The sequence below is a fragment of the Mesoplodon bidens genome (genome assembly GCF_964165515.1).
Source record: "Mesoplodon bidens genome assembly, chromosome: 5".
In the NCBI taxonomy this organism is placed as follows: domain Eukaryota; kingdom Metazoa; phylum Chordata; class Mammalia; order Artiodactyla; family Ziphiidae; genus Mesoplodon; species Mesoplodon bidens.
In genome coordinates this window covers 95,655,187-95,665,754 of record NC_138161.1, presented here as the reverse complement: position 1 = coordinate 95,665,754, position 10,568 = coordinate 95,655,187, and the positions used below count along the sequence as shown (strand labels likewise).

General features: G+C 41.4%; 1 pseudogene across 1 annotated transcript; it reads left to right on the top strand.

Moving 5' to 3' along the window:
• The first annotated feature begins 4,499 nt into the window (after window positions 1–4,499).
• On the top strand, window positions 4,500–5,028 carry LOC308618002 (large ribosomal subunit protein uL5-like; annotated as a pseudogene). Its single transcript has one exon. The product of its transcript is annotated as a large ribosomal subunit protein uL5-like (transcript).
• The last annotated feature ends 5,540 nt before the right edge of the window (window positions 5,029–10,568 follow it).

The window sequence follows — 10,568 nt, the reverse complement described above, 5'->3', positions numbered from 1 at the left end:
ATGGATCACTCTTTAAAAAATTCAGTTGCTCACACTAACTACAGAATCCAACCCCAATTCCTTTGCCTGGTGTCTTAATCCACTTGGGCTGTTATAACAAAATACCATCAACTGAGTAGCTTATACAGTTGACCCTTGAGCAATGCAGGGATTAGGGGCACCCACCCTCTGTGCATTTGAAAATCCGAGTATAATTCATAGTTGGTCCTCCCTATACACAGTTCATCCATATATGTGGTTCTGCACCCGGGATTCAACCAACCGGGGATGGTGTAACACTGCAGTATTTACTATTGAAAAAAATACACATGTAGGTGGATCCATGCAGTTCAAACCCGTATTGTTCAAGGGTCAACTGTAAACAACAGAAATGTATTTCTCATAGTTTTGGAGGCAGATAAATCCAAGATCAAGGTGTCAGCCTCTCTCCTTGGTTTGTAGATGACTACCTTCTATCTCTGTCTTCACATGGTCCTTCCTCTGTGTGCACCCATGTCTGTGTCCAAATTTTCTCTTCTTATAAGGACATCAGTCATATTGGATTATGACCAATGAGTCTTAAACACCTCGTTTTAACTTAACTACCCCCTTAATGAGCACTTGTCAATATTCTCATTTTTGAAAAGCAGATTTGACTTAGATATGCAGAGATAGGGGATGCTGTAAGGACACAGTATTATGAACAAAGTCCAGAAACCTGGCAAGGAAACCTCAGGGAATGACAAGTGGACAGTTTGGCTGGCTAGAGAATCAGGTGTGGGAAATGAGGATGGATAGGTGGTGTCATGGGCTGAATTGGGTCCCCCAAAATTTGTATGTTGAAGTCCTAATCCCCAGGATCTCAGAATGTAACTGTATCTGGAGATACATTCTTTAAAGAGGTAATTAAGTTAAAATGAGGTCTTTAAGGGGCACCCTAATCCTAATTCTAACTATCTTTTATAAACTCTGTGCAAACACTGAATTAGCCAACATACTGAACCATTTCTTCTAAGGGAAGTACAGGATTAGGTTCCTGCGAGCTCTGATCACAACATTTTTGTCAATGAACCAGGGAACACATAACTTTGTTTTATGTGTGTTTCTGTTTAAAGACACCTTATTTAACATAAATTGTTGATTCATTAACATTAAACTAACAGCCAACTGCACCATAACTCATGCCTGAACAAAACCTATCTAATGTCTGTATTTTTTCTGTAAGGCACATCACAGCCTTCCTGTACTTAGGAACACTGGGACAGCACTTCAGCACTATGTTTGGGAGTCATTTTAAATAGCAAAACCACCAAGAAAAAGCACATAGATGCAAAAACATGGCACTAAATAGATCATAAAAAGGTTACTGGTTTACAGTATGAACTCAGCTGGGAACGTGCGTTTTGAGCAACTCAAATTTTTTGTTGCACTGCATGTGTTTGTGAATGACTGCACAAGTGCTGCAAGTATTGATTTTGGAGTTAGAGATAAATTCTAACAAGTAGATGAATTCGCAAACACAGAATCTGTAAGTAATGAGGATCAACTGTACTATTAATCCCATTTTACAGATAAGGAAACTAAGACTCAAAGCAGTTAAGATCTTTCACAAGGTTACTGCTTGTGAAGTTGGCACAGCCAGGATTCAAACTCCAGTTTGTAAAAGAGGGAGATTTTTTTTTTCACCTGTACTGAGTCAGAGTTGAGGAAATCAGTCAAGAACTCTAATACAGAGGCTGCAAATAGCGAACAGCCTTTGCAAAAACTTGCCAATTACATGAAGCATGATTTCTGGGAATGGCATCAAGATATTAATGAATAGCAGTCTCACACTTTAAACAAAGAGAATTGTTCTTAGAAGTACAGTAGTAATATATTTATCTGAGGGCCCTAGAGCCCAAGTGACCAAAATCCACAGCCTTTGTTTCTGAAGAGTTCATGTTGTCATCTTCTCAATACAATTCTGTTTAGGGAAAAAAAAGAAAAAAAAAAAAGCGCATTCACACCCAGGCATTACATAGCATACAAAAGCATAATCAGGGACATATTATAATACGGCAATTCAAGGAATTAGTTGTCAAGTCTGTAAAGGGGCCTTCATGCACCAAAAGCATAGTATATCACAATAAGCCATGTTTTAAAAAAGCATTAATTCATCCAAAACAATGTACTGAGCTGCCACTGTGTACTGGGTGTTATGTTCAGTGCTCAACATCAGAGTAAACAACATCAGTTCCTGCCCTGGCCATAGTCACAGAATAGTGCTTGAGGCAGGTGTCACTGGGTGTGCCTGTGTGTGCATTCCTTGGCGGTTTCACTCTGTTTCCCCCCCTCCCTACTTAATGCAACTGTACATTTGCACAGCTGCTGAGAGCCTCCGAGGAGGACTCAAACCTTAGGATTGAGATACGTATAACATATCAGCTGACCTGGGAATGTTGGAAGCCAAATTACAAAGAAATTTCAAGACCCATGAGAGAGAATTCACCTGAGGCAAGGAGTCAGGAGTGATAGGAGGGCAGCAAGAGGCTCCGGGAGTCCTGGAGCAATGGTGGCCTGGGGCACTGTAGGAGAGCTTTTTCCTGCACCTGTCTTCACTGAGCCACCACCCGGACACCACCATGTGTTCCTGTTTTTCTTCCCATCCCTCTGACCTCTGCTTTGTGGAACCCACCTCCTCTTTCCAGCTTCTAAATAAGACTGTCCTAGGAGTCCATCCTCAAATCTCTTTTCTCTTGTATCTCTTCTCACTCCCTAAGTGATCTTATCCAATCTCAGGGTTTTTTTTGTTGTTGTTTTTTGTTTTTTTGCAGCACACGGGCCTCTCACTGTTGTGGTCTCTCCCGTTGTGGAGCACAGGTTCTGGACACGCAGGCTCAGCGGCCGTGGCTCACGGGCCCAGCCGCTCCGCGGCATGTGGGATCTTCCCGGACTGGGGCATGAACCCGTGTCCCCTGCATTGGCAGGCAGACTCCCAACAACTGCGCCACCAGGGAAGCCCCAATCTCAGGTTTTTAAATTCAGTCAAGGACCCAACAAGAAACAGATGGCACAGTCAAATGACAGTAATTCAAGCAGGGCTCACTAAAGGGACTATTTGTAAAAGTGTAAGGACAGCAGTACTCTCAGGCTAGTAAGGGGAGGAGCTGTTTCCACCCAAGGACCAGAAGGGGTGGTGGAGGGACAGAGCAGTTACTGCATCTGGAGAGACAGCTGTGTGGAAGCCTGCCTGACAGGAGCTGCAAATTTTCACAGAGAGGCTCAGGCAGCAGGGACGGAGTTGGAGGATAAGCCATCCCACCTTGCTCTCCTCTCTTCGGATCTGCTGCCAGCGGGCTGAATCTGCTGGAAACCAGAAGATTGGAGTCCACTGACTTAATCCCTATGGATTAGTCTATACGGAGACAGGGAGCAGGGTGGAGAGAGAATCCAGAAGGCCTGCAGAGATATCCAGCATGCTTTCATAAGTGGAAGAGTCACATGTATAGCTCCAATGCTAACTTTTCAAGTTGAATCACAATGGCCTGCTCGAACATCTCTATCCAAATTGTCACTTGAGTGTCCCATGCCCAGGTCTGGTCCTTGCCTATCCTGTTCCTTCCCCACTCCCCCGCCAGTTTTACCACCATTCACTTGATGGCTTAGACCCAAACCTAGCTTTCATCCTTGAATCATTTACTTCTCTTACACCCAATCCATGAGCAAGTATGTCAATTCCACTTTTTTATTTTTTTCAACAGAGACATCAATGGTTTAATGGATAGGGTTCAGCTCCACTTTTAACTAGTGTCCAGGGAATTCCCTGGGAGTCCAGTGGTTAGGACTCAGAGCTCTCACTGCCAAGGGCCCAGGTTCAATCCCTGGTCGGGGAACTAAGATCCCATATCCCACAAGACATGTAGTGTAGCCAAAAAAAAAAACTAGTGTCCAGAATCTGGATACTTCTCATCACCTCCACAACTTCCACCCTAATCCATACCCACATATCTCTTGCTTGTATGACTGCAATAGACTACCACCTGGTGTCCCCACCCCTGCTCTTTTTCCCACTATGGTTGATTCTACTTTGGGCCACGTTAGGTCTACACAGCAGCCAGAGTGATCTTTCTCTAGTCACTCTCTAACTCTTTCTCCCCAACCATGTCTACTTAAATGCCTGTCATATGTTTATTCATTTATTTGTTTATTGTCATTTTCTCCATTAAAGTGTAGGTGTTATGAAGGCAGGGATCTTCTTGTCTACTGAGTAGTCCCCTCAGTTGAATAGACTTTCTTGAATGAAAAAATAAATAATACCTCTGCAAAAGACACTGTTAAGAGACTGAGAAAACAAGCCACAGATGGGGAGACAATGTTTGCAAAAGACATCTCTGATAAAAGGCTGTTATCCAAAATATACAAAGAAGCTTTAGAATTCAACAATAAAAAAAAACTTGATTAAGGAATGGGCAAAAGTCCTGAACAGACACCTCACCAAAGAAAATACGCAGATACTCTTCCCATTCTCCACCAAGGCTCAGGATCAGAGTGAAAAGGAGAGCTTATGCGGGAACTTCGCATCTGTAAGCTCCGCCTCAACATCTGTGTGGGACAGAGTGGAGACTGACTGAGCAGGGCAGCCTCAGGGCTGGAGCAGCTCACCGGCCAGACCTCTGTGTTCTCCAAAGCTAGACACACCATCAGGTCCTTTGGCATCAGGAGAAATGAAAAGATTGCCATCCATTGTAAGGCCAAGGCAGAAGAAATCCTGGAGAGAAGTCTAAAGGCATGAAGTATGAGTTAAGAAAAAAATAATTGCTCAGATACTGGAAACTTTGGTTTTGGGATCCAGGAACACATCGATCTGGGGATCAAATGTGACCCAAGCACTGGTATCTATGGTCTGGACTTCTGTGTGGTGTTCGGTAGGCCAAGTTTCAGCATCACAGAAGTGAAGAACAGGTTGCATTGGGGCCAAACACAGAATCAGCAAATAGGAGGCCATGCGCTGGTTCCAGCAGAAGTATGATGGGATCATCCTTCCTGGCAAATAAATTCCCGTTTCTATCCAAAGGCCAATAAAGTACACATGAAACTAATTTAATATAAAATGTCAAATATATATCAATGAAAACAATTTAATTAAAACAGAAGTCAATAAAAAATTTTCAGTAAAAAAGAAGGGATATGCAGATGGCAAATAAGCATAGGAAAAGATGGATGCTCAACATCATAGATCGTTAGGGAATTGGGAATTAAAATGAGATATAACGTGCTTCCCTGGTGGCGCAGTGGTTGAGAGTCTGCCTGCCGATGCAGGGGACACGGGTTCGTGCCCCGGTCTGGGAGGATCCCACATGCCGCGGAGCGGCTGGGCCCGTGAGCCATGGCCACTGAGCCTGCGCGTCTGGAGCCTGTGCTCCGCAACGGGAGAGGCCACAACAGTGAGAGGCCCGCGTACAGCAAAAAAAAAAAAAAGGAGATATCACTACACATCCATTAGAATGGACAAAATCCAAAACACTGACAATGCCAAGTACTAGCAGGGATGTGGAGTAACAGGCACTCTCATTCATTGCTGGTGGGAATGCAAAATCTACAGCCAACTTCCAGAGATGGTTTGGCAGTTTTTCGTAAAATTAAACATAGTCTTACCATATGATGCAGCAATTGTACCCCTTAGTATTTACCCAGATGAGTTGAAATTTATGTCCACGCAAAACTTGCACACAGGTGTTCATTGCAGCTTTATTCATAATTGCCAAAACTTGGACACAACTAAGATGTCCTTCATAGGTAAATGGGTAAATACATTGTGGCTCATCTGGACAATGGAATATTCTTCAGCACTAAAAAAAAAAAAAAAGAGCTATAAGCCATGAAAAGATGTAGAAGAACCTTAAACGCATATCTCTAAGTGAAAGAACCCCATCTGAAGTGACAATATCCTATATGATTGCAACTATATTACATTTTGGAAAAGGCTGAACTATGGAGATAATGAAAGGATCGGTGGTTGCCAGGGAAGAACGGAGAGGGAGAGATGAATAGGTAGAACATGGAGGATTTTTAGGGCAGTGAAACCCTTCTGTATTATACTATAATAGTGGACACATGCCATTACACATTTGTCATGGAATATAAAATACCAAGAGTGAACCCTAATATAAGCTATGGCCTTTGGTGACAAGTAGGTTCATTGATGATAACAAATTTACCACTCTTGTTCATGATGTTGATAATGGGGGAAACCATGCATGTTGGGAGGGGGGGAAGGGGGGTATATGGGAACTCTCTGTACTTTCTTCTCAATTTTGCTATGAAACTAAAACTGCTCTAAAAGTAAAGTCTATTAAAAATAATATGTGTGGAGACCCTGGAGAAAAATGGACCATAAATCTAGAAAACCTGTCCCACTAAACTCTGAAAGTAATCAGAACCCTGAAAAACCCTTGTTTGGTTCTCTTATAAAAAATGCAGTATGTGTATGGTGGAGGAGGCTGGAGGTGGGGAGGTACTGCCTCTGCAGCTCCAAATACAAAAACCATAGGGAAAATCTCCAGTTAGTCTACCTTGGGTTACAAGACTGCTTCATGGCTTAGGGACAGTGGGCTATTAAGAAAGAATGAACCAGATTCACTTGCCAGGGACTTCTTCAGCTGGAGGACACCAGAAGGGCCATCCCCAAGGCTGAAATCCTGATACATCCATATATATTGTTATATAACCACTGCTGGAATCCCCCAAGTACCTCTCTGCTGCCAACTACCTTGGCCCTTTGCCATGTCCCCTGGACCTCCCCTCACCATCCAGCTACTAAAAGAATAGCTCCACAACCCAACTCGGCTGCTATGGTTGAACTACAATTTGATCAATTGGGTCACACCATAGTAGTTGTTCAATACTTTGACCGGGGCCAGCTTCATGAGTGTGTAACCTGTGTAGTTGGAAAGTCCCTGCATCTAGAAGGGCCCTGTATTTAGTTTATTGCTTGGCTGTCACCACCTTGAAATTCTTAATTAATTTTGAACAAGGGCCTTGCATTTTCATTTTGCACTGAGCCTCGAAAATTACACAGCCTGTTCTGATTTTCCCTTTCATCCCTGGAGGATGGGTATTGTGATTACACGGTTGAAGTGGAGGAAAAGCTATAACAGAGGAAAAGTAAATGCTGACCACATTAATTTATATGTCACTGAACATGTACACTTGTAATCTGAAGGATGAATGCAGTCTTTGGGACCTTTCAGAGAGGAAGCTCTTAGATGTAATGAGCCCTAATACAAGGTTCTTAAAAATACTTTCAGAAATTAGAAGTGTGGTTGCCTATGGAGGGTGGGTGGGGGCAGGGATTGAATGGGAAGAGGCATGTGGGAACTGTCTGTGGTGATAGTAATGTTTTATAGCTTGATAGGACTTTGTATGCATTTTTCAAACCTCAGCAAAAGTACATCTAAGATTTGTGCATTTCATTGTTTGCAAATGTTATATCAAAAGAAAACCTATAAACAAATATTTAACTCTAGTCAATGATATGCATGCTGAAGTATTTAGGGGGAACTACACTCATGTCTACAATTTCAATGCTGGAAATGCATCAAAAATTAGATGGATTAAAGTATGAATATGGGGATGGATGTATGGACGGATGGCTAGATAGATAGATAGATAGATAGATAGACAGATAGATGATAGATAGGCAGACAGGTATGTGATAAGGCCAGTAGAGTTAAATGGTAATGGAAGACTCTGGGTGATGAGTATACGGGGATTCACTGTAAAATTCTTTCAACTTCTTATGTCTGAACTCTTTTATAATGAAATTTGGGGAAAAATACTTTCAAAAGAAAAGGGCAACTTCCATTTGCTTTTAAGATTTACTAGTGACAAACACTTTAATGGACTTGGCAGTTATTGTGAGACAGAACACCTAAGCTAATAGTTGAAATGTATTTTGCTTAAATTAAAGACTCGAAGTTGCTCTTTTCAGATCTCCGAGTCCTTAAAAAGTTTATGAAGAGTGTTTGTAAAAGGGAAGATTGCTTGTGCTCATCTTAAAGCCATTTAGTGCCTGTATGAGCCTGAGAATTCTAAGTCCTCGGGATGATCTATAATGCATGGAGTGTATGCTCTCAGCAGTGTTTTTCCTCTTTTCTTGACGTCAGTTGCCATTTGTAAGGGTTGCCAGGGTAATGACATCTAAAGACAGGCCTACAAGAAAGGACAGCATACTTATTTTTTCTCTTTTAGCATCAAATATATTTAAAATTCATAACACATTCAGTTTGATGAAATTCTACTTCACAGAGAACCAAATTTCAAAGTACAGAAAAGAACTCTTCCACTCCCCCCACTACCGCCCACCAACCTGCCCTTGTCTTTACAGCTCTGCTCTTAATGACTGGAGTTGTTCGAAACATACTTTTATATATGCCACGGGTTTTTTTCTGAGGAAAAAAATGTGAGGAGGTGCTGGCTGTATTTTATAAAATAATTTTTGGTAAGGTCAACAGAAAGACCTAGTTTACCTCAAAGGCAGGCATGGGAAAAATTGGAATCTGTTTAAAAAGGGAATATTTCAGGTTCCTTGGAAAGTATGTGGCTTTTGAAAATTAATTAAGAAATAATACTTGGGGTTATCAGTCAACATGGTTAATTGATATATTTCTAATGGGATAGGTTTGTCACATCACACTAACTCCAAGTTTTATATCAGCAAAAGGGTAAGTTTTACAGCTTTACACATTGACAAATATATTTTTATTTTGGCAGCAATAAATAAAGCATCGCGTGTTGAGGAGGAACTCATCACAGTTAAGCTGAATTTCATTCTGTTTTGAAATGAAGTCAACCTAATATTAGAAAATCGCATTCTGGCATGAACCTCAATATTCTATTTCTGTTGGTGGCTCATTCATTTCAAAATAAGTACTTACTGTTGTAAACTCTTAAGTGTGTATTTTTGGCATTATTGAAATTCATTTATTTACCTTTCAAATGAAGTCCAAACCATTAAACAAAAGTCGTTTTCTAAGGAAATACTTTGCAAGATACAGAAATCTTTTTATGCTTGAACAGACATGTTTAAATGTTTTATATGAGATACAGGGACTTCTTGTTCTTGAGCACGCTCGCCCTCTAGGATGCCAACTGTAGAGAGTCAGAAACACATCTGTCCTCAAACACCCTTATATTCTCTTAATAACCCATTGTGAATTTGATGATCGAATATATTTACCTCTTTTTGAGACAGTTTCTATTTTCAGCCTGAACCACTCCTTGGCAAAAGATTCCATAAACTTAGTACCAAGTGTGTAAGATTGTATTTAATAATATATCTCTCTTTATGCATCTTAGAATTGTAAGATTCAAGCTTCAAATCATGTGCCCTTTTGCTATGAAGTTTGATGGAAAATTCTGTGTCCACTCCTTTCCTCATTTCATGGGATGGGATCATACCACTTTCCTGAGTCTCCACTAGAGGCCCAGCACTCAAAGTCTAAAATCCTGGAGGTCATCCTCTCTCCTGGGGTTATTTTGGAACTTCCCCAGCTCCGTGATGCCTTCCTTGAGAGTGATCAGCATTTCATGTGAATGTGCAAATGGATTTTAGTTTGATCCTTAAAACAAATGAACAGATTAATAGATGCTGAATGGTAACATCTTCATGGGGTGAAGAAATTGCTGGTGCAGGAAACGGGTGGGGAGGGGAAAATTACGATTCAAAATACTCACTGGGTTGTGTTGGCTTTCTCAAATTTTCTGAGCCTCTGTTTTGCTTGAATTTTAAGGGTCAGAGACATCTATTAGTGAATCTCTTATAAGCAACCTTATGACAGTTCATCAGTCATTGAGTCCCTGCTTTGGTGTCTGGCACTGCTCTGGAATGTTACAGAATTTGTGCCTTCCTGTGACCTTCCCAAGTATCAACCTTCAGAGACTATGTAAAGAAAACCAATATGACCCTCTGATGCAGGCACAATCTGTTCTTCCCTAAGCTCCTATTCCTCACAGATTCTCTGGCTCTGGGTTCTTTTTTCTGGCTCTCCTTCTTGCAGTGACATTCTTAGACCTCCTACCGGTCTTCACCAACACCAGCTCTGTGCTGCCTGGTTTGCTTAATTCTGGCAGACTGCACCCACTGAGACAGCCTCGCCCCACTAGCTCCGCCTCAGGGACCCACCCTGGCTCACCTTCCTCCTCCACTCACAGACTTCCCACAAAAGGAAAGGGATTAGACATGTTAACTTTTTCCAGACAGATTTAAAATGCACAGGGGGAGTCACTGAGCAGAGCTCACAGAGCGTTCGTACTGGGAAGCAACAGAGTTGAGAGCTGTGTGACCCTGGGCAAATTACCTAATGATTCTGAATCTGTTTTCTCTTCAGTAAAATAGAGATGACAATGTTTACTTCACTGTGTTATTGGAGGGAATTAAATAAGATAATGTACAGAAAGAGCCTTATGCATAGCAGTCTTTTTAAAAGATGGTAGCAAAAAAAAATTTTTTTTAAATAAAAAGATGGTAGCCATTATTACTTTGAGGTTATTTCTGAATTATTGTGTGTAATATTTGTGTGGAAGTTTGAACCTAGGCTTAAAAACAACAG